The sequence below is a fragment of the Podarcis melisellensis genome (assembly GCF_964234715.1).
Source record: "Podarcis melisellensis genome assembly, chromosome: 14".
Taxonomy (NCBI): Eukaryota; Metazoa; Chordata; class Lepidosauria; order Squamata; family Lacertidae; genus Podarcis; species Podarcis melisellensis.
Genome location: NC_138546.1, coordinates 27,818,569 through 27,840,781, shown reverse-complemented (window position 1 = coordinate 27,840,781; position 22,213 = coordinate 27,818,569). Strand labels below are relative to the sequence as shown.

The 22,213-nt window shown below is 43.9% G+C and overlaps 1 protein-coding gene and 1 pseudogene across 8 annotated transcripts in view; one reads left to right on the top strand and one right to left on the bottom strand.

Moving 5' to 3' along the window:
• MEGF11 (multiple EGF like domains 11) overlaps window positions 1–22,213 on the bottom strand; it is a 338,635-nt gene that overhangs the window by 191,009 nt on the left and 125,413 nt on the right. The gene's annotated exons all lie outside the window — the stretch shown is intronic.
• On the top strand, window positions 11,049–11,657 carry LOC309356911 (ribonuclease P protein subunit p21 pseudogene; annotated as a pseudogene). Its single transcript has one exon. The product of its transcript is annotated as a ribonuclease P protein subunit p21 pseudogene (transcript).

Sequence of the window (22,213 nt, the reverse complement as noted above, 5' to 3'; positions counted from 1 at the left end):
ACCAGTAATTTCATGATTGTTCTGTACTGGTTTTAAATGTTTATTTATATGTTGCTATACACCACCCTGATGTTTCATGAGAGGGGGTATTACGAAAATATTTGTTATGAATGAACGAACGAACGAACAAATAAATAAATAAATAAACAAACTCTGTCGCCTAAAGTGGATTTCAATGTTGTTTCAGATTTTTTTTCCATCCAGGTACACCAAGGTCAGACAACCCGAGCCTGAATGCAGTCTGGAGGACAAGAGCTAATGACTTGGAGAGAGCAGCCATGCCTTTTTGTGTGTGATAATAAACAACCAGGGAGCCAATGGCAAAGGAAATTCCCCCTCTAGCCACATCCTTTCCCGAAAATGGGCTTCAGTTCAGTGGCCACCTAATGGCAGCCAACCTTAGTTTTCATGCTGGGAGGCAACAGGCGAAACTAAACTCTTACCGACTCCCATTGCCTTCTGCTGCATGCCTACATAAGGGCCATCAGGACAGAGGGAAGAACAAGGAGGACGCATTTAACAACAGAGCCTAGGGCTTGCCGATTGGAAGGTCGGTGGTTTGAATCCCCGTGATGGGGTGAGCTCCCATTCCTCGGTCCCTGCAATTGCCCAACTAGCAGTTTGAAAGCAGGTCAGAGTGCAAGTAGATAAATAGGTACCACTCCAGTGGGAAGGTAAACGGCATTTCCGTGCACTGCTCTGGTTTGCCAGAAGTGGCTTAGTCATGCTGGCCACATGACCCGGAAGCTGTATAACGGCTCCCTCGGCCAATAAAGCGAGATGAGCGCCGCAACCCCAGAGTTGGCCATGACTGGACCTGTCAGGGGTCCCATTACCTTTACTTTCAGGCAGTTTAGAAGTGGAAGCCACAGCACTTCTAGACTTTCACACACATCTTTCCCTAGTAGTCAGAGACTGTAGCTGGGCTGGCAATGGCTGCCTGCCCAGCAATTACATCCTGGGTCCCACAAAGTGTGAGCATACCTATGCATCCCCTTGGTTGAAGCAAGAAGATGGAGAAGTCATAGGGGACTGACTGCTTCCTGCTCCCAAACTACTCTGCCCATTCTTCCTTGCTACCAATTATACCTGGAATCCTCCCACAACAGTACGGGCCCCTTCCTAGTATCCTTTCCTTCCCTAAAAAGGCCAGCCAACATTGTAGACCTGGCTTCCTCAACCTCAGCCCTCCAGATGTTTTGAGACTACAATTCCCATCATCCCAGACCACTGGTCCTGCTAGCTAGGGATCATAGGAGTTGTAAGCCAAAAACATCTGGAGGGATGAGTTTGAGGAAGCCTGTTGTAGACCAACAGGAAACAATGCAATCATTGCAACCCACAACCAATTAAATAAAAAGTCTCCCTACCATTCAGGAACGTCATGTGGACAACACTGTGTTCTTTCAAACCAGAAAAGCAATCCAAGCATTATGGCGTTTCCCAATCCCTTCTCTAGTATCTCTGCATCCTGATATCCCCAAGGGGAGAACGTAAACCCCTAAAGCAGAGCCATAGGTCAGGGGTGTCCCTAAAGGTGCTCATTAATTGCTGCAAGGGGAGCCCCAGTCACTGGAGGATTTTAAAGATAAGATGCATAGGCACTTAAGTGCCAGAGATTGCTTCACAGCTAATCAGTCTTGCCTCCATGTGAAGAGGTGGAGGTGGGAGAGCAGAGGTGACACAAACTCCCAGGAGTTCTGGGCTAATGACTGCAAAGATGCCACCAGGGACAAATTAAGCCTTCAGTGGAAGATAATCTAATACACACTCACCACATCCTAATTTTTGCTTTCTAAAGGAAGTAGTAAAGAAACTCACAGAGGGGCATAAAGAGAGAGTGGGGAAAAGCTCAAGATCTGTGGAAGGGTTATGGGCAGATTTTAATGAATTGCTGATCCAGTGGGAGCTCATTCAATCACCTGGTAGGATGGCAATGGATGAAGGAAAACACAAGGGATATATTGGATCCCCCATCACTCTGTTTAGGCTTAGCACAGGTGGGTGTCTGATATGCTAGCCAGCTGAGGCATTGCCTCACAGGATACAACAGTTCCTACTGCCTCACCTTAGCGGGTCTGGCCTGATTAGCTGTCTGGGTGGGAGACTGTGAAGCAGCAGCAGACGAGTGGTATATCTAAATTGAATTAGACCACTAAACGGCAACAGTTAAGATACGCATTGGTGTGAAATCAACCAGCACCATCAGAATTACACAGTGAGGATTGGGAAATTCCAGAGAGAGCACCTATGCTCAGTGATGCTGCAGGTAACACAGACAGCGGGCCAAGAAATCTGTGTGCATTGATTGTCTCCCCAAATGAGACCGTCATTCTGCAAATCTCTTTCAGTTAGGCATAGGCAAATCTGTCAGTTTCTCTCAGTTTCCCAATGGTAAATTTATTTATACCAGGCAGGGGGCCTTCTCAGTAGTGGCACCCGCCCTGTGGAACGCCCTCCCACCAGATGTCAAAGAGAAAAACAACTACCAGACTTTTAGAAGACATCTGAAGGCAGCCCTGTTTAGGGAAGGTTTTAGTGTTTAACAGACCATTGTATTTTAATATTTTGTTGGAAGCTGCCCAGAGTGGCTGGGGTATAAATAATAAATTATTATAATATTATTATTTCTCCACATTTCTTCCCCCCCCCCTTTTCAATAAAAAAGGCCTCATTAAATTTCAGCAGCATCTTAGTAGAAATGATTCCTAATATACACATTTTTGCAAAACAATTTCCCTTGGTATAATGCACTTTTGTAATTTTCACCATTATTTGCATTTTTAAGTACACTTTGCCCCAGTAGATGCCCTTTTATACTGGAGAACTGCATTGTGAATTTTGAAGGATAGCTGTGTTTAGCTACACACATTGCTTTGGAAAGTGTGCATTAGGTAGGTTTTCCTTTTAAAAGTAAACTGAATCTAGTTTCTCCCCCATTCCTAACTCCAATTCATCTAGGCTGTGCCAGCAGCTCCTTTCCCTTCCCAAGAGACCCCAATAAAAAGAAAGCACAATATATAACAATTGCAACAAATGAAAATTTCTTTCACTGCTGAAAGGTTAGCAGATTTCAAAAGTTAATCATCACCAGCAAATTAGGAAGCATGCACTGACCCTTCCTTTAATCTTTGAAGAAGAACAAGGACCCTGCAATTCTAAAGCTTTGCCATGATATCCCGAATAAACAGTCTCCTGCTTTGTGTTGGTGTTCCATCATTGCCGGAAATTAAGCCATGTTCCTAAGGAGGTACTGCATTAGTCACAAAGATATCTCTCCCCCCCGCACCCCAGCCACTACAACAGTTTATTAATAGATGCTTGAAATGATCCCAAGTCTGTAGGAAGAATCATCACTTACTGATGTTTTCTGTTCTTGTCTGGAAGTGGAGCAGTAACAAATGGATATTGGTGATAAACCATAAGTATTAAAGTGGAAGTATTAAAAGAAAAAAGGTTAACAGGAGCAAAGAAATGACACTGTTTAAATGAACAATGGATGAGAGGTTTGCTGGATACAATGGGCTTTGCCAAGAATCAAATGCATTTTTATGCTAAGAGAAGTCAGGATTTCTTTATTGCATTTTCCCCGCCCCCACCCACGGAACAGAAATAAAAAATGCAATGAGGATAACTTTAATTCTGTTGAAAGACGAGATGCTGGGTAGAGTAGCAAAAAGTTACCCTTGGATTCAACAAACATTAGCACTGTTGTGAAGGGCAAAGTACACAGGGCTGTACCTAAGTTCTACTCAGGGTAAAACCAGACCTGAATTAGGCATGTCCATTAATTTCAGAGGGTCTATTCTGGTTATGACTAGCATTAGATACAGCGCACAATCTTCAGCCAGATGCTCCATAGGAAGGAAAGGGAATGTAAGAACGTAAGAAGAGCCTGCTGGAAACAGGCGAATGGCCCATCAAGTCCAGCATGCTGTTATCACAGTGGCCAACCAGACAACCTGAGCACAAGAGCTCTTTCCCCTCCTGTAGTTTCCAGCGACTGGTATCCAGAAGCATTGCTGCCTCCAGCCGTGGTTGCAGAGCATAGCCACCACTGCTAGTAGCCACTGGTAGCCTTGTCTTTGATGAATATTTTAAAGCCACCCAATCAATCAATCAATCAATCAATCAATCAATCAATCCAAGTTGGTGGCCCTCATTGTCTCCTGTATGTGCTGCATGAAGAAATCTTTCTTCTATCTGCCCTGAATCTTCCAACATTCAAGCTTCATTGCATGTCCATGTGTTCTAGTGTTATGAGAGAGGCAGAAAGGGTTTCCCACCCACTTTGTCTGTGGCATGTGTAGTTTTGTAAGCTTCTATCACATCTGGGCTGATAGAACTGCTGAGCTAATTCTGACCAGAGTCCCCTTCCCTTTCCTAATTTTAACAAAGATGTCTTTAGATTCATACCAACACCCCTACACCCAGGAGAAAATGTAGATTTCCCCCCCTGCTGTATAACAAGCAATGCTTCCCCTTGCCTTTTGCTCCTCTTCTGACACATGAACCTGGCTTCAAATCAGTGAAGGGTTTCCTATTTATTTATTTATATTTATTTATTTATTTATTTATAAATAAATAAAAGTCTTTTGGCACTTAGCATATTGAACTAGCCAAATTTTCACGGCCATATTTCAGCCAAGCAATTCCTTCTTGTTGTTAACTTGAAACCCTGCCCTTGGAGAGGGAGATAGTATCGCAATCAGATCAAGAGTTTGCCCATCAACACTCTGCACAGCCAGCTTCTATGGAAAACAGGAAGGACCAGTTGCCCCAAACATGGATTTCCTTTGGGAAATCTCTTTGTCCAGACAAAAAGCAGTGAGCACCAGTCCAAAACAGGTTCGGCACTTGTGATAGGTTTGTTCTCAAAACAGCCCTAGACCCTAAACTTCATACCTTATGCACACTCAAAGCTCATGTAAGTCAATGTTCTCCAGGTGCAGACATCCATAATGGATGCAGAATTCATGCTGGGGAAGATTCTCCGACTGAGGCTAGTTGGAGTCATCCCACAAGGGAGCAAGCTGAGCAGACATATCTCACTGGGAAGCTCTAGAGGAATTAAACCATAAACACAACCTTACTCCATACAATACTTTGCTTAGTGAATAGAATGCCATTATTCTGAGTATCCTTATGCAAACAGGGAGATACCGATGTGTTCCAAATTACGCCACACAAATGCATAGCAGGGAACCACACTCCTGGTTACAATTATAAAATCCTTTGAGGCATCCCATATTAGACAGGAGAGATCACCAGTTGAGAACATTCCCAACCATATAGCCTGTTTTGCCCATCCTCTTGTCCACTTCTCTGCAAAACTTCTATGTTTTGGAAAAACACAGTAGGGTACCACCATTTGACTCACTTTGCAATTGTTAAAGCTATCAGTGTATCTGACTTGTGTCAAAATAATAAACGCATTGTAGATTTCCCATGGAAATCACTAAGGAGTGTATAAGCCAGGGATGCAGCAATATCATGCTATTTGTGGGCAATTTGTCTCCCTTGTAACAGACCAAATCAAAAGTAAAAATGATATGGCAGTTCTTCCTGAACTGTAATAGAGATAAATTGGAAGGGTGGCATCTGGGGATGATTTCTAAAAATGCAGGTGGTTTGTTGTCTTCCTCCCAAACGCAGATGAAGAGCCTTCCTTGATTCAGAAAAGGCAGCTTGTTCTGATACATTCAAGCTGAGAAATTAGATTAATAGATTAAAATGTCATTTTGATGGTTGAAGAAGGTGCCCAGGATTAAGCAGCCAGCAGATTTTGAAGTTATTGTTTTTAACTTAAGTGCTTGGGGAAACGGCAAGGGGGAAGCACCATTTTAGAAGATGCATTCCCCCTGAATAGTTTTTACTCATGAGGAAATCAACTTGAGCTAGAACTCCTATGACTGATGGGCAGGCAGAGCAATCCAAGATATTGGGAGCCAGTATAACTTGTACTGGGGTAAATTGTGCTGGGGTAACTTACCCCTACTACCTTCAGGAGCTGCTGCCAGCTGAGCGGGTTTGAACCTTCCAGTAGGAAAACAAGCCTTGAAAGCAGAGTTTGACTGACACCACACTTTTTGCCAATGTAACATCTGCTGGGTTGCTAGGTCACATTGGCAAGCTAAATGGGAGTAAGTCTCCCCTTGCTCTATCCCTGCCACATGCTCACCACTCCCACAGAACACTCTTTTTTCAGGACTTACCCCAGCCTTTGGTCAGTCAACTTCAGCTGAGCACATGCTGAGCTGGGATGGAGGACCTATGCCAGTTTATCTCTGGCTGAGGCAGACTGAGGGACTTCACTCAACACAGCCCTGTGTGAACCCAGACTCAGCCAGCTCAGCTGGGGGTAAGCCTGTTCCAAATTCTACTCATCCTGGTGGATCTTGGGTTTGGGTTGCTCCCTAAGATTACTTTAATCATGCCAGCAAAGCTATTTCATCCTGGAACATGCGCTCATAAAAGCAAGCCTTTTCTAAGCATTCAACCAAAGAACACAAAGCTCTTGCACACTGGACTAACCTTTTCATCGAGCTATCCACCATAACCTCAACATCTCGTTCCTGCTCAGGCAGAACCAATTAAAACCCTTTAAGTGTATACATGAAGCTGGGATCTTTTGCCCCAGTGGGCATCATTTTATGCCTGCCACATTTGCAGTTTTAATGCTCATTCTCCCATTTTTGTAGAGATCCTTATTGGAGTTCCTTGCAATCCGTTTGTCTGTCTGTCTGCCTGCCTGCCTGTTTGTTTTAACCATCCTGGACAATTTGGTGTCATCAGCAAATTTGGTCACCTTACTGTTCACTCCTAACTCCAGCTCATTTATAAGCAAGTTAAAAATCACACATCCTCAAAGCAGATCCTCTTCTTACTTGCCTCCATTATGAGAACTGTCCATTTATCCCTATACTTTAGCCATATGAGGACCTATCTTCTTTGCTTATTACTGCTAAGCATACTCAGGAGTCTTTGGTAGATCACATTCAGTCAAACAGGCTTAGAAGCGCCTTGCAGACTTCTGTGCTAAACATATGATGTCTGGGAGTGGAAGGGGTGGAGCCAGTTTGCACAGGAAAATTGCTAGTGCAGACATATTCCTAGATCTCTACACACTCTTGTCCTTGCATGTCTGAAAGGAGCTGTGTGTGTGCATTGCCGGGGGTAGGTGGGTAAATATTCCATTATTGGACCAAATACATTCACTTAAGGTGGGGGGTGGCTCATTCATGCCTCTCCCCCCCCCCCATCAACATAAGGGATGCAGCTGGTACTCAGAAAAACTGCGAACTACCACATTATTCTACCCCCTCCCTGCTTTTGGGGAGGCAGGAAGACAATATGATCAATGCTAGCTCTTACCCAAATCAATCTTGCAGCTGCTCCCGTGTTGCCTTCTCATGATGCATATAATGTATAAATTCTCTAAATCTATTCCTGCGCTATTGCCAGCAGCCTGTAAGTCAAGTAAACAAGAATAATAGCAGATATAATGGCATTGTTTATGGGGGGAATAAAAAAACCCCCAAAACATGCCCATCCTGTAGTTCATAAATCTATTTTAAAAATTGCATCCTACAGTTCATAAGGGACTTCTAATTTACTCCTTTCCAGCGTTGCACAGCTGATGCAGAACCAAATTAAATTTGCAAAATGGAGGTTTTAAAGAAGCTCAATGCAGTTGAGAAAAAAAGTTCCATACTTAGAAACATTCTTAGAGAAAATGTGGGTTTTGCTCAATCCATTTACAGGATGAATTCAAACTTCATTTACAACTCACATTTCACTGTTTTTGAAACACACCCTGCAGGGGCCAGCCCCTTCCACCTTTGAGATGTGGATGCATCCATGCATCTTGAATTTATGTATGAACACACTTTGTGTGAGTCATACTCCCCCACACTACCCTCACAGAAGCAACAGCAGCAGCAGCAGCAGCAGCAGCAGAGAACCTTAGAAGAGAGGTTTGAGTGGAGGAAGATCCAGAAATGAGTCATTTTTGAAGAAATGCTCAAGAAGAGAGGATACCAACATACAGAAGAATATGCATGATCAGGCTAATTGCCAATGTAGTACACCACCCTCTGTCTCACAGGGGGCAGCCAGAAGCCCACAAGAGGGACCTAAGCCATCCTTGCCTCTTGTGGGAATGAATTCCATCATGCGCTGTATGAAGTAGTACTTTCTTTTGCCTGCCCTGAATCATAGAACTGAAGAGTTGGAAGGGACCCCAAGGGTCATCTTGCCCAACTACCCTGCAATGCAGGAATCTCAACTAAAGCATCCATGACAGATGGACATCCAACCTCTGCTTAAAAACATCCAAGGAAGGAGAGTCCACAATCTCCCAAGGGAGACCATTCCACTGTCAAACAGACCTTACTGTCAAAAAGTTCTTCCTGATGTTTAGTCGGAATCTCCTCCCTTGTAATTTGAAGCCATTGGTTCGAGTCCTACCCTCCAAAACAGGAGAAAACAAGCTTGCTCCATCTTCCATTTGACAGCCTTTGAGATATTTGAAGATGTTCTTCCAACATTCAGCTTCACTGGATGCCCCCAAATTCTAGCGTTATGAGAGAAAAACTTCTCCCTACCCACTTCCCCCCCCCCAAACCATGCCTAATTTTACACACCTCTATCATGCCACCTCTTGGTCGCCTTTTGTCTAAACTAAAAAGGATACAGTTTGGTAGCAACAGTCACAAGGATGGCATTGTTGAAAGATTCGGTACACTGATGGCCACCAAGTTGGATGGCTTAGGTCCTTCCTGCTTGTGGTCTTCCTTTTAAGGCATCTGGCTGGCTACTCTGAGAAGAGGAGGTGAACTATATGAGCAATTAGTCTGATCATGTAGGCTCTTTGTATGTTCTTATCCCCCTCTTCCTGAGCATTTCTTCAAAAATGTCTCGTTTCTGGGTCTTCCTCCACTCGTCTCTTTCGCCCAAGCTTGTCCTAAGGATCTCTGCTGCTGCTGCTGCTGCTGCTGCTGCTGCTGAGTAGAGTTTTGGACTACAATTCCCATCAGGCTGTGCTTTCTGGGCCTCATGAGAGTTGCAGTTCAAAACACCTGGAGTGCAACAGGTTCAAAAAAGCTAACTTATCCTGAGGTGAAACCAGGGTTCTACTGGGACATGTGGGAAATGTATTAATCCAAAGAGAGTGTGGCAACTGGATCTAGAAGTGAATAATAAGACATGGGCCACATTAATCATTTGCAGTGACATGCTCTATGGCTCTCCTTCAAAGCAAGAAAATCGTAGAACCTGAAGTTAACTCCAAACATCTTCTAGTCTGAACAGACATCCATTACACCTAAAATGCCTCTGACATTTTAATCCAATCTTACTCTGAAAACTGAGTCAAGAAGATCTGCATGCTCTCTTTTTGATATTTGGGCCCTACCTGCAATTCCAACTAGGAAAGCTTATTCTAATATTTAAGATTACTGTTACCCTTACTGTGGACATAAATCTGGCTTGCATGTATCTATGTTAGTCATTTCTAGAATACCAACTGCCAGAAAGGAAAAATGAACTCTCCCTTCTTCTTCTTTTTTTAACCATTCCCAACCTGATCACCTTGATAGATACTCTCACTAATCGCAGCTAAATTGTTGACAGACCTGGCATAAACAATGCACAATTTCCTTACCTCTTAAAACTTTCTTTTCAATATTAAATGTGTCTTCTCTTTTTCATCCTTTACTTGTAACCATGTTTTTAAGGCCCTCTTGCATATCACCCTGTCCTCCATTTTTAAATTTATATATTTTTTAAAATTGTAAGCATTTTCAGGCATCCTACCCTGAGGGAAACCTTCCTCTGCCAAAGAACTCCTAGGTTCCAACCTGTCACTGCTAGGACTGCCATATTTCAAATAGTGAAAATCTGTTCACCAAACTTTTTGGCCAAAGTTGTTGAGCTCTTTTGGCAAAATCGCCATTTTTGAGCTATTTTTATGGAAAATCAGCGAAAATGACACTGCCAATATGGGCTGCCATATGTCCAGATTTTCCCGGACTTTTTAAACCGATTTTTGCCCAGACACTGCTGCCGTCTGCAGTATTCCAGATATGTCCGGGAAATCCCAGGTGTATGGCAATCCTATACCAGTGTTTTTCAACCACTGTTCCGCGGCACACTAGTGTGCCGCGAGATGTTGCCTGGTGTGCCGTGGGAAAAATTGAAAAATTCGAAAGATTTAAAAATAAAGTATTTTATAATTTTTCATATTTTTGTTTATTACTATTTCATAATAAAGTAATTATAAAATACTTGCTTTGTGTTTATTTGATTCCTATTCAAGAGAATTATTTTATATATAGTCAATATAGGCACAGAGTTAATTTTGTTAACATTTTCTAATGGTGGTGTGCCTCGTGATTTTTTTCATGAAACAAGTGTGCCTTTGCCCAAAAAAGGTTGAAAAACACTGTCCTAGACTACAATCCCAAGGGAAAGGCCTGGCATCAGTTGTCCATCCACAGGTGACCTCTTGCCTGGACTACTGCAGTGCACTCTACTCAGGGCTGGCCTTGAAGATGGTCTGTTAGTTGCAGCTGGTCCAAATGCAGAAAGTAGAGTGGTGAGTGGAGCAGTCTGATGGGACCATATCCACCAGTCCTGAAAGCATGCTTACTGTCAGCTCCCAGGCCCAAGTCAAAGTGTTAGTACTGGCATGCAAATCTGTAAATGTTTTTAGATGCTCTTATTTGCTTTAAATGTTTTAAATATGTTTCATTTTATTTTTCATTTTTTATTGTTTTTACTGTTTTTTACTATTTGTATTACACCATTCCACTTTGCAATGGCTTTACATGTTTTAAAAATGCAGTATTCCTTATCTGTTAAAAGTTGCATTTTCTATTTGTTGCAACCTTGCCTTGAGACCTGATGGTGGATAGCAGTGAATACATCTTATAACATATCCTATTATTATTATTATTATTATTATTATTATTATTATTATTATTACTACTACTATTATTATTACTACTACTACTGTTTACATGTCAATAACTAAATACTAGGTCACCCATGATAAAGGACAAAGAAGCATTTCAGAGGCTCAGTTTCCTCTACCAGGCAGCGCATTGCGTCCTTCAGCAGAACCCAAAGAACCAGGAACTGGCTCGCTTTTATTGCCACATGCAGAAACAGCATCAGCTGGCGGCTCATGTTAAGACAGGATCCATCTGCAAATCTTGCTTCTCCCCTCTCGTCCCTGGAATCAGCTCCACTTTGCGCCAGAGAAAACACCGTAATCAGCAATGGACCGTTGTGCATTGTCTCAACTGTGGCTTCACCAAGCATTTCCTCAGCAACCCTGACTACAAGTTGTGGTCGGAGCAACCTAAGGCATTGCTGGAGAAGCAGACGCCCCCTAGAGAAGGAGCAAAAGCTTCAGGCCAGACCCCCAGCTCAGTGCAACAGCCCCCCCCCCAAGTCCTCCTGAGCAGAAAAGGCAACACCACCTGTAGGTTCTGGACCTCACAGCCACCCTGCCTCTGAGGAGACGACAGCAGGCACCAAATCTAAAGGGAAGAACGGGAAACGAACTCTACTCAGGCAGGCAGGCAATTGTGGCTTGGCAGCAAACGCATAATCCCCAAGTCGGGGCAGAAGAGTCAAATGTTGTTAATATAAATATTAGGTTGTTTGCTGTCCTGGGCTCCTTGGGAAGGAAAGGTGGGATAGAAAATTGGGCATGCTGATCAGAAGGTCAGCGGTTCGAATCCCCATGATGGGATGAGCTCCCGTTGCTCAGTCCCTGCTCCTGCTAACCTAGCAGTTCGAAAGCACATCAAAGTGAAAGTAGATAAATAGGTACCACTTCAGCGGGAAGGTAAATGGCGTTTCCTTGGCTGCTCTGGTTCACCAGAAGCGGCTTAGTCATGCTGGCCACATGACCCGGAAGCTGTACGCCAGCTCCCTCAGCAAGTAAAGCAAGATGAGCACCGCAACCCCAGAGTCGTCCGCAACTGGACCTAATGGTCAGGGGTTCCTTTTCCTTCACCTTACCAATAATAATGTCTGCCATAGAAGCCCTGTTGCACTAAAGTGGATTCTGAACAGAGGGCTGTATACCCAGCATCTTCTGTCTGCTAGTGCAAGGGCTCTTACACTAGTGGACAGGTGAGTTCTAATGTTGCACAACAGAGGAATCCAATGCACCAGCTGCACAAACAGAAACTCAATGCACATGAGACTGCAAAATCTATTGTGCAACAAAGTCACCAGCAACCTGCTTATGCATTTTCTTGCGCATCAACGTTCCACTGGTGCAAAGCATTTTGCCAGCAGAAGAAGTATACTGCCAAGTGAGTTTAACTTGGTGCTACATCAGATATTGTCTATCTTCTGGAACGCATGCAGGGTTTAGATGGAAGTTCTCACCAGACCTTGTGGCCTCATGTCCTGCTTCACATTACAAATATTAGGATTCTGTTTCAGCATTTCAGTTCTCTTGATGCTACTCACTGCTGTGCTCCAGCAGTGGCAACCAAGACCCCATTCATATCAATCCATCTAAAGGCAGAGTGATCCTGCTGCAAAGTGCAAATACATTCAGCACCCTGACATATGGGGCACTCAAAACAGGAAAGGCAGGGCAATTTGCAGTCTGGGACTGCCGCTCACATAAAAGTTCATGTTTTTAAACTCAACTCAGCATTCAATTACCTTACCCTTTCGAAACTGTAGAAGACGGGGGTGTTAATCAAACAGGTAATTTGCAAATGTTTTTCCTCAGTAAATGTCATGCGCAAGTAGATATTTAGAATATAAGGCACAGAAAAATTGCTGCCAGGTAACTTTGTGCTGGCTGTATTCATGTTTGTCTATCTTGAGAAAGAAGGAAGGTAGAGGGGGATGAGGGAGAGAAACAAATCTTGTTTGCATTTTGAAGAGAAGAGGAAAATGTTCCATCTTCTCTGCAAAGCACAGAGTTTCAGCAAACAGACTGAGGCATTGCCACGGGCTCATTTTCACAACACCACTTGTGCTCAGCTAAAATTCCCAGAGTGGTTTGACAATCGATCCCTCTTCTCAAGGAACTCTGGGGATTGTAGCTCTGGAGGGCTGAAATGGGGGGGTCTCCTAAATTCGTTTCTGCACCCTTAACAAACTACAACTCCCAGGATTCTTCAGGTGGAAGCCATGGCAGTTCAAAGTGTTATCACAGTGCTTTAAATATATGGTGTGAATGTGGCCTTCCTGACCCAGAGACAATTTAGGTCAGCCAACGCCACGGAGGACAGTGCTTGAAAGGCTCTCATGATTCTTAACCATGGCTCTTAACCAACCTTCCCCAACCTGGTGCCCTCCAGATATTTTGGACTGCAACTCTCAACAGAAACCAGCAAGCACAGCCCATATGATGCTGAGGCAGATACAAGCTCACTCATCCTGACTGGCATATAATGCTGCAAAATTAGAAGCGTGTCCCATGGTAAGCTTGGGCGATAGGTTGCTCCTGGGTTTTAAGAGGAGATTGAAGGCTATAGAATGAGCATAATGAGATTGCTAAAAGGCACTAAACTAGTCTTGAAACTGTTGTGGAAGAAAAAGAGGCAATTAATAATAAATAATAATAATAATAAGAATAAGAATAAGAATAAGAATAAGAAGAAGAAGAAGAAGAAGAAGAAGAAGAAGAAGAAGAAGAATTTATTTATACCCCACCCATCTGGCTGGGTTTCCCCAGCCACTCTGGGCGGCCTCCAACAGAACACTAAAATACAATAACCTATTAAACATTAAAAGCTTCCCTAAACAGGGCTGCCTTCAGATGTCTTCTAAAAGTTTGGTAGTTATTTTTCTCTTTGACATCTGGTGGGAGGGTGTTCCATAGGGCAGGTGCCACTACCGAGAAGGCCCTCTGCCTAGTTCCCTGTAACTTGGCTTCTCATAGCAAGGGAACCGTCAGATGGCCCTCGGCACTGGACCTCAGTGTCCGGGCAGAACAATGGAAGTGAAGATGCTCCTTCGGGTATACTGGACTGAGGCCGTTTAGGGCTTTAAAGGTCAGAACCAACACTTTGAATTGTGCTCGGAAACATACTGGGAGCCAGCGTAGGTCTTTCAAGACCGGTGTTATATGGTCTCGGCGGCCACTCCCAGTCACCAGTCTAGCTGCCGCATTCTGGATTAGTTGTAGTTTCTGAGTCACCTTCAAAGGTAGCCCCACATAGAGTGTATTGCAGTTGTCCAAGCGAGAGATAACTAGAGCATGCACCACTCTGGCGAGACTTTCTGCAGGCAGGTAGGGTCTCAGCCTGCGTACCAGAATAGATGGGTGGGGTGGGATGGAAGCCATAGCTCAGTGCCAGAACATTTGCTCTGCATGCATATGGCCCCTGGTTCAACCCCGGGTTGGGAATGACCCTCCTTTGACAACCCCTGAGAGTTACTGTGAGTCAGTGTGGACAACAGTGGTCCAAGTGATGGATTCCTATCTTCCAAAAGAACAGATAGACTGTACATGATACTCAACGAACCAGACTGGTTTCTGAACAACACTTTAAAAAAGCTGGCCTAGAAGTATAAAATGGGCTCCACTGATCCAAAATACACTCCCTGATAAAACATAAAGAGGTGTGGGTGATTGTTCTGCCATTGCTCATCCTCTAGCCCCAAAGGCTTAATTAAAAGCGGCCTTTAATTATAAGAGCTAGATGCAGCACCCATAAATCAATACAGAATATATGACCCAGAGGTCTGTCAGAAGCATGCCATTTGATTAGACTTGACGATGGATGGGAACCTCGTAGATGTGAAATGTCCATCCTCTACAAAAACCAAAATGGGGGGGGGGAGAGGGGCGCTTATGGAGCCTCCATGCACGGTGTGTGTTTTTTGTTGTTGTTAAGTTTCATCGCAGCAAAAACACCCAGTGGGTGGGGTGGGGAGCAGAGTTGAGTTGTCAAGGGAGATAATTGGTTTTGACAGGCCTACAAGTTAATTCATCGCTGTTTTGCAACTTATTTGGAAATTCTCCCACAGCCACATCCCAAAGGACAGCTTGTAATCACTCGTAAGCTCATATTAGGTGGAGAGTTAAATATCATTAGATCACAGGTACAGCCGGAGCTCAGTAAGAGACTACTAATGTGTTACTCTAACCTTCTCCATTACCTGAAGGACATGGCAGCATCGCAAAGGTTAGGAAGATTATGACTCAAGTTGCAAATTGCTTGTAACTAAGAGAATTAAAGTTGAGGTACATTTCTAGGTAGCCCACAAAACGTTTATGAGGGACGGAAAACGAGGCCTATTTAAAAAGCCATCCTCCTTTTTTTATGCCCCCGCTTTTTAAAGTTCGCTTGCACAAATAGAAAGAAAATTAAATGGAATGAAATAAAGAGAGTTATTAAACCCAACTCGGGATCTGAATTAATAAAAAGCAAAATTAAACTGCCACTCAATATCACCATGTCGATGCTTTATAACCACAGTATATAAAAGAATAGGTAGGTATTTTAAGCCTATATTGTAAAGGCCATATTGTGTGTCAGTTTTATTTCAAAGGAGTTAAATATTAATTGCTCGACAAAAGGAGGGGGAATAAAAATAATGCCAGAACCCAAAATAATTCAATTTTCCACAAGCTTAAAAGGATATTTGCATAATTCCCTTTGCTCAAGCTACATTTAATGAGCTTAATTGAAAGACAACCCTTTGGGCTGATTTTTTTCCCCAGGCAGTACTTAAGAGTAATGTGAGCAAAGGCGTACAGTAAGACTTCAAAGGGCTCCCCTTCCAGTTGCCATTTGCTTTCTTAACCATCAGGAGGACGAGAGCCTCAAGGGGGATTCAGAAGGTTGTCAAGGTGCCAGACCAACCCACCAACCCGGCTTAATAGCAGTATTAATGCTTCTTAAACTATCCCTGATCAAGAAATCCTGATCAAGGGGGATTCAGAAGGTTGTCAAGGTGCTAGACCAACCCAGCTTAATAACAATATTAATCCCTGATCAAGAATCCTAGCAGATTTTAAATACACCAAACAGCAAAGATTCTCTGTCTACTTTTTGAAACTCAGGACCGGGTTCAACTAACCCATTCCGTTGGCAGAAGCCAGAACAAGGACTCCTGCTAGAACAATGGGGCTCCCCCCTCCCCACATTGATTCTAGAAGGTAAGGGGAACCCCCAGAACGGCCCACGGGAGGAGAAAGGGGGAGATCATTCCACTAGGCAAGTTGTCCAAGCAGAATGTCAAATTCCACCCTCAATCCAACACCCTCTGCTTGTGAAGGCCAACCATGCTAAATTATGCTTGTTCTGTTTATACTGTGATTTTGGACTTCTTTCCTATTGCCTTAAAACATGGTGGCCACAGCAAGAACCCCAAGCACACCCATCCTGGAGGACCTGCATGTGTATAATCCAGGGGGCCATTGGCTGGTTAGGGAATATTATGTTCTCTCTTTTTTTGCAGATAATTTGTATTAGTTTCTCGGATATGCAAATAGTTCTCAGCTCTGAAACACACAAGTAATTGTGGCAGAATTGAGAAAGGGGTGCAGCGCATGATTCTCATGCACAAGGCCCCAGCTTTGATCCATGGCAGCTCCAGTAACAGATGCGAAAGATCCCTGCCTGAAACCCCAGAGAGCCACTGCCAGTCAGTGCAGACAATACTGAGCTAGGTGGACCAATCATCTCACTTGGCAGGAAGGAGCTCCCAACAAAACCAAGCTCATCAGTTACCGCAGACACTGACTTAGTCTCCCCTATTCAGCTCAGGGTAGCCAGCTACCCATTCCATGCTGCAAAGGCACAATGCACTACCCTTGGTTAAGAACATAAGACGATCCTGCTGGATCAGGCCAAAGGGGCCCCATCTAGTCCAGCATCCTGTTTTCACAGTGGCCAGCCAGATGCCCCAGAAGGAAATGCACAGGAAGGACCCAAGCACAGCAGCACTCTCCACCCCCATGGTTTCCAGCTACTAGCATCCAGAAGCATTACTGCCTGCCACCATGGAGGCAGAGAATAGCCATCATGGCTAGTAGCCATGGGTAGCATTCTCCATGATTCTGACTAATCCTTTTTTTAAGCCACCACTGCCTCCTGGGGGAACAAGTTCCATAGTTTAACTATGGGAAAAGTACATTTCTTCAAAGTGTCCAGAATCTTCTAACATTCAGCTTCGTGGGATGTCCATTAGTTCTAGTCTTATGAGAGGATAAAACTTTCCTCTACCTACTTTCTTCATGCTGTGCATAACTTTATAAACTTCTGTCATGCATTCTCTCTAAACTAGAAAATCCCAAAAGGTGCACCCTTTCCTCACAGAGGAGTCACATAAGTTCACTGTTTTACTGATATAGCGTACAGTAACTTTTCCAGTTAGGAAAAACTAGCATGTGAAGAGACCTCCCATTTTCATGCTGGTATGTTCCAGTTCTTGCAACAACTTGGTGAAACCTGGAAGGCTACACCACACCCCAAATCCCAGGTAAACTTCAAATGTTGCAAGATGGGAGATTTGGAACACTTCGAACTCCACCCCACACTTTCCCTTCTACGTACAACTTAAGTTTTCCTGCAAACTGCTTCACCAGCAGAAGCTACTTTCAAGTGCTCAGTATCGTAAAGCCAAGAGAGAGAACACTAATTCCACTAATGGCATTTTAATGATTTCAATTAAAGAAAAGGCGTCTGGTTAATCGGTGCAGGCATGGTTGCCAGGACAGTCACTCCAACACACAAAGTGAATCCAAGCAGCCTTTATCCTCTTTGCCTGTGATCTCAGGACCAAAGAGCCTCCAAGCTGGCTTTCAAAAACTGACGCTCTAATGAATCCATACAAGGGCCATGGTAAGGAAACATCAGGGATCACAGAGTGACATCCAAATGCATGTTGTGTGGTTGGCTCCACCTCCTTCTGGCATGGATATCTTCACCTCCTGGGGAAAGGCCATAGCAGAGCAAGCAGAAGGTCTCAGATTCAATCCCCAAAGGAATCTTCAGGTAGGGCTGGGAATCAGAGGCTGCAGGAGCACCAGAAAGGAAGCTGGATCTGAGTCAGGGCTGAAAGCTGACTGAGGAAAATATGAAGACTACCACACCTGAGGCAGTTGGACAACAACTCATAGAAGTACTTCCAAGACTGCCAGGGACCTATAGGATCAGAACCTAGACTCTCATGGACACCGTCCCCTGAGCCTGAAGAAGCAGATGGCTCCCAGCAAAACATCATCAGTTCAGCTATGTTGGAAGCACACCTGTAGGGAGGCTGTGGAAAAGAGGAGTGTTTGTCTTCAGGCCAGGGGGTTGGTCCATCAAGGAGCTGACAATCTCTACAACTGGATGGAGCCTGGAGGAGGTAGATGGGAGATAGAGGCATAAAAGGTCCCAGTCTGCTCCTTTCATGGAGCAAGTTGCTCACTTGGAGCTGTCCATGGTCATGAGACTTGCCGCTTTACCTGTAGGCTCTGGCATCAGACCAGAGCCCAGCTGTAAAGCTACAAGAGGCAGTAAGCATCCCATGCTCCGAATTAAAAAGCTAACAGAGTGATGAATTTACCTAATTACGGCAAAAACAAACACTTGCAGTGACTAAGGCCAAGCCTGTTCCCCTGCTTTAAAAGCAATTACATTCTACCACTGCACATGCTCGCTCATCACAAAATTCAGGATGGGGACACAGATAACACGCTAAAAGGTTCCTTTTGCTCCATGTGCAATTGCTTTCAAAGGCTGTATCTTGAGAAACATCAAAGCTTCTGTTGACTTTCAATTTTCACTTCCCCAGATTAAGAAGTTCGTGAATGTAGTTGCCCGTTACAGCAGGAGGGAGGCAGACAAAACAAACTCCACTGGACAACTATTAGGGTGACATCAAAGCAAAACCTGAAGGACGTGCTCTGTGCAAGTTCTATCTTCCATTGCAGAGGCACAACTCCTACTGTGTACAGCAATTTTCTAATGCAAATGGAACAGGTACCTGACAATGGGACATCCACAATCAGTTGCCAGGAAGGCTCACCAGCATTTGTGGCTTGGCACTACACTGAATGGTTTTGTGGGTATATACTGGGTTCTCATTTTTATGCAAGAGTCACACAGGCTGCCTCCCTACCCCTCTCTGCTCCAATGGATGCAGTTCCTACAACTGGGGATGTGGATATGTAACAAAGGGCTGAAATTGGCTAGGTGCCAACCCCTCTTGCAGAAAAGCACTGTTTATTATTTAAATTTACACCCTGTCTTTCCACAAAAGGGTGCATTTCTTTCTTGCTCTTCCCCCCTTAGCATCTTGTACTGACATAAATCTAATTTACACCATTGCAGAAATTACATTCATGATTGTGTCACACCAGAAAATATTAGAAGACTCCTGGGGCATGAAGGATGGATATATTTCTGTAAGTTCAGTTAACTCCAATTTCATATGCATTTGTGACGTTTGTGGTTTTTTTAAGGTGGCATAAAAGTTCATACATATTTTCACATCCATTATATGATTTTATTTTTGCAGACAGGTTTGCCTAATATATTCATTTTGCAAGCATTTTTTCCTAATAAAATGAACTTTTGCACATTACATTTATTAATATACACATTTTTGTGTGTAGGCATCTGTATGCCTTCTTCGATCAGAGAGCTGCAAAACAGAAAGGAGTTTTGTATTTTGCTTTATGCATTGCTTGGGGAAGTGCAAATTTGTTAAGTTTGCATTTAAAGGGAACTGAATGAATCTCTCCCTCACTCCCTGCTCACGAGGGCACGTGCGTGATATAGCTCAATAGGATCAGACTTTGTTTCTGAATTCCCATGAGGGCTGCGCTACACTCAGACAGAGACGTTCCACATGCTCTTTAACATTTCCCTCACCACTCTTCCAGCTGTTTTCCGTTCCACCACCTCCAAAGTTTTTGATATTTTGCTGCGCCTAGCAAACCATCAATTTCTTGTCTACAAAGCAAGCAATCAGACTCTGCGGGAAAGTAGCATGAAAGCGCTCCCACTCAGGCACTCCAGAAAAAGACATGCAACTACCAAAAAACATCCAGGAAGCGGTAACACTTGAAGAGGGACAGAGGAGTGATTTAACTTGGCTCACATCTGAATGAGAAGCTGCCTAATTTGCCCATGCCTAACACAATACACAAACTGAAGGTTTCTTTTGACATTCACGTTTCTCCAAATTCTGTGATGTAGTTATCTACTCAAAATATGTGTCAAAAAATAAAGTGCATTTATATTTTTAAAAACAACACATAATAATGCATTCTGTTAGGAAAAAGTTCCTTGCAAAAGGAAGCATTACATGCGAACTGTGCGTATTAGGAGAAAGGCACAATAAAATACTGATGAACGTTTGTGATAACTTTTTTTAAATTACGAACTGAAGTGAAAATGGGGTGAACTGAATTTCAGGCTGGGAAACTGAGAGAAACTGAAATTGACAAGAGTCATCTATCCCAATACAAGAACAGGGTCCTTGGTTTCACAAGGCCGGGACCAATTTCCTCGGAGGGCTCAGTTTCTGATACTTTGTCTGAAATGAACCGGAAAAAGGTGCAATGCAGAAAGGTGGCATTACTCTCTCCCCCCCTTCTTCCCTTCCCCCCCACCTTCATACATTTTCCACAGCAGAAAGCAGCCGTTTCGGCAGCTAACACAAAATCGCTTCCAGTAGATTGTGTTTAAACATTAAACAATGTTTATTGAGCCTCTAGCACCGACAATGCCGATAAAATAGATCTTTACACCCTTCATAAACACTTTAGCGGATACCTTTGCAGGCTGGTTGGAGGTGAGGGGGGCGGCGTGCAGATGAATGCCTCTTGAGAGGTAACACTCATCTCTATCTCCCTTCCACTGTCAGATTATTACCACCAGTTTACAATCATGAGGCCCGTTCCTCACTTCAACGTTAAATGGTTTGGATGATAAAAAGGCATTCCAGCTCCTTTCCCCCGTGTGAGGTCTGAGGTGTTTTGCCTTGCACATAAGGGATTTTCTTCTCTTTTTCTGAAGTCTTTTAAAAAGGCAGGGGACACAACTTGTCTTCTTGCCAACCACTGATAGCTCTGTCGTTTCTCCTTTCTACTCTTGCCTCACTGCCTCTTTCTACTTTTCTGCACCTTCCAAGAGAAAGTTGCAACACCTGCTTCCTGCTGATAGCTCAAGCATCTGCCCATTTCCCCCCTTGCTCTCCCAGAAGTGATGTGCTGTGTTCCTGGAGGCCTCTCTGCTCGTCTCTCTGACCTCTGCAGCTGTTCCCCTGATTCTCTGTTGCCAAGACTTTGGGGCTTGAAAGACTAAGTCTGCAGCATTTGGGACTTGTTTAGTTTAGTGAAAAGGCAAGTAAGAGGTGAAGTGATAGAACATGGGTAGGCAAACAAAGGCCCGGGGGCCGGATCCGGCCCAATCGCCTTCTAAATCTGGACCGTGGATGGTCCGGGAATCAGCATGTTTTTACAGGAGTAGAATGTGTCCTTTTATTTAAAATGCATCTCTGGGTTATTAGTGGGGCCTCCCTGGTGTTTTTACATGAGTAGAATGTGTGCTTTTATTTAAAATGCATCTCTGGGTTATTTGTGGGGCATAGGAATTTGTTCTTTCCCCCTCCCCCCAAAAAAGAAATATAGTCTGGCCTCCCCACAAGGTCTGAGGGACAGTGGACCGGCCACCTGCTGTAAAAGTTTGCTGACCCCTGTGATAGAAGTTTATAAAATTATGTGAAGTGGGTAGAGAAACAAGTTTTGCTCCCTCTCTCATAACTCCAGAACTCATGGACATCCAAGGAAGCAGGTGCTGATTCAGGAATGATAAAAGAAATGACTTCTTCGTACAGCTTATAGTTAAACTATGGAACTCTCCCCACAGGAAATATTAATGCCTACCAACCTGAATGGCTTTAAAGCAGGACTGGACAAATTCATGGAGGAGAGGGCTGTTGATTGCTACTAGCTATGATGCTCTGTCTCCACAATCAGAGGGAGAAATGCGTCTGAATATTGACTGTTAACCAGAAGGTTGGCGGTTCGAGCCCACCCAGACTGTGGGCAGGATCCCTGCATTGCAGAGGGTTGGACTAGATGACTCTCGGGGTCCTTTCCGACTCTACAATTCTAGGGTTCTATGAAGACCAGTCGCTGGAAACCACAGAGGTGAGATCGGATCCTGCACAGAGGTGCGGTCGGATCCTGCTTTCTGGCTTCCCACAGACATCTAGTTGACCA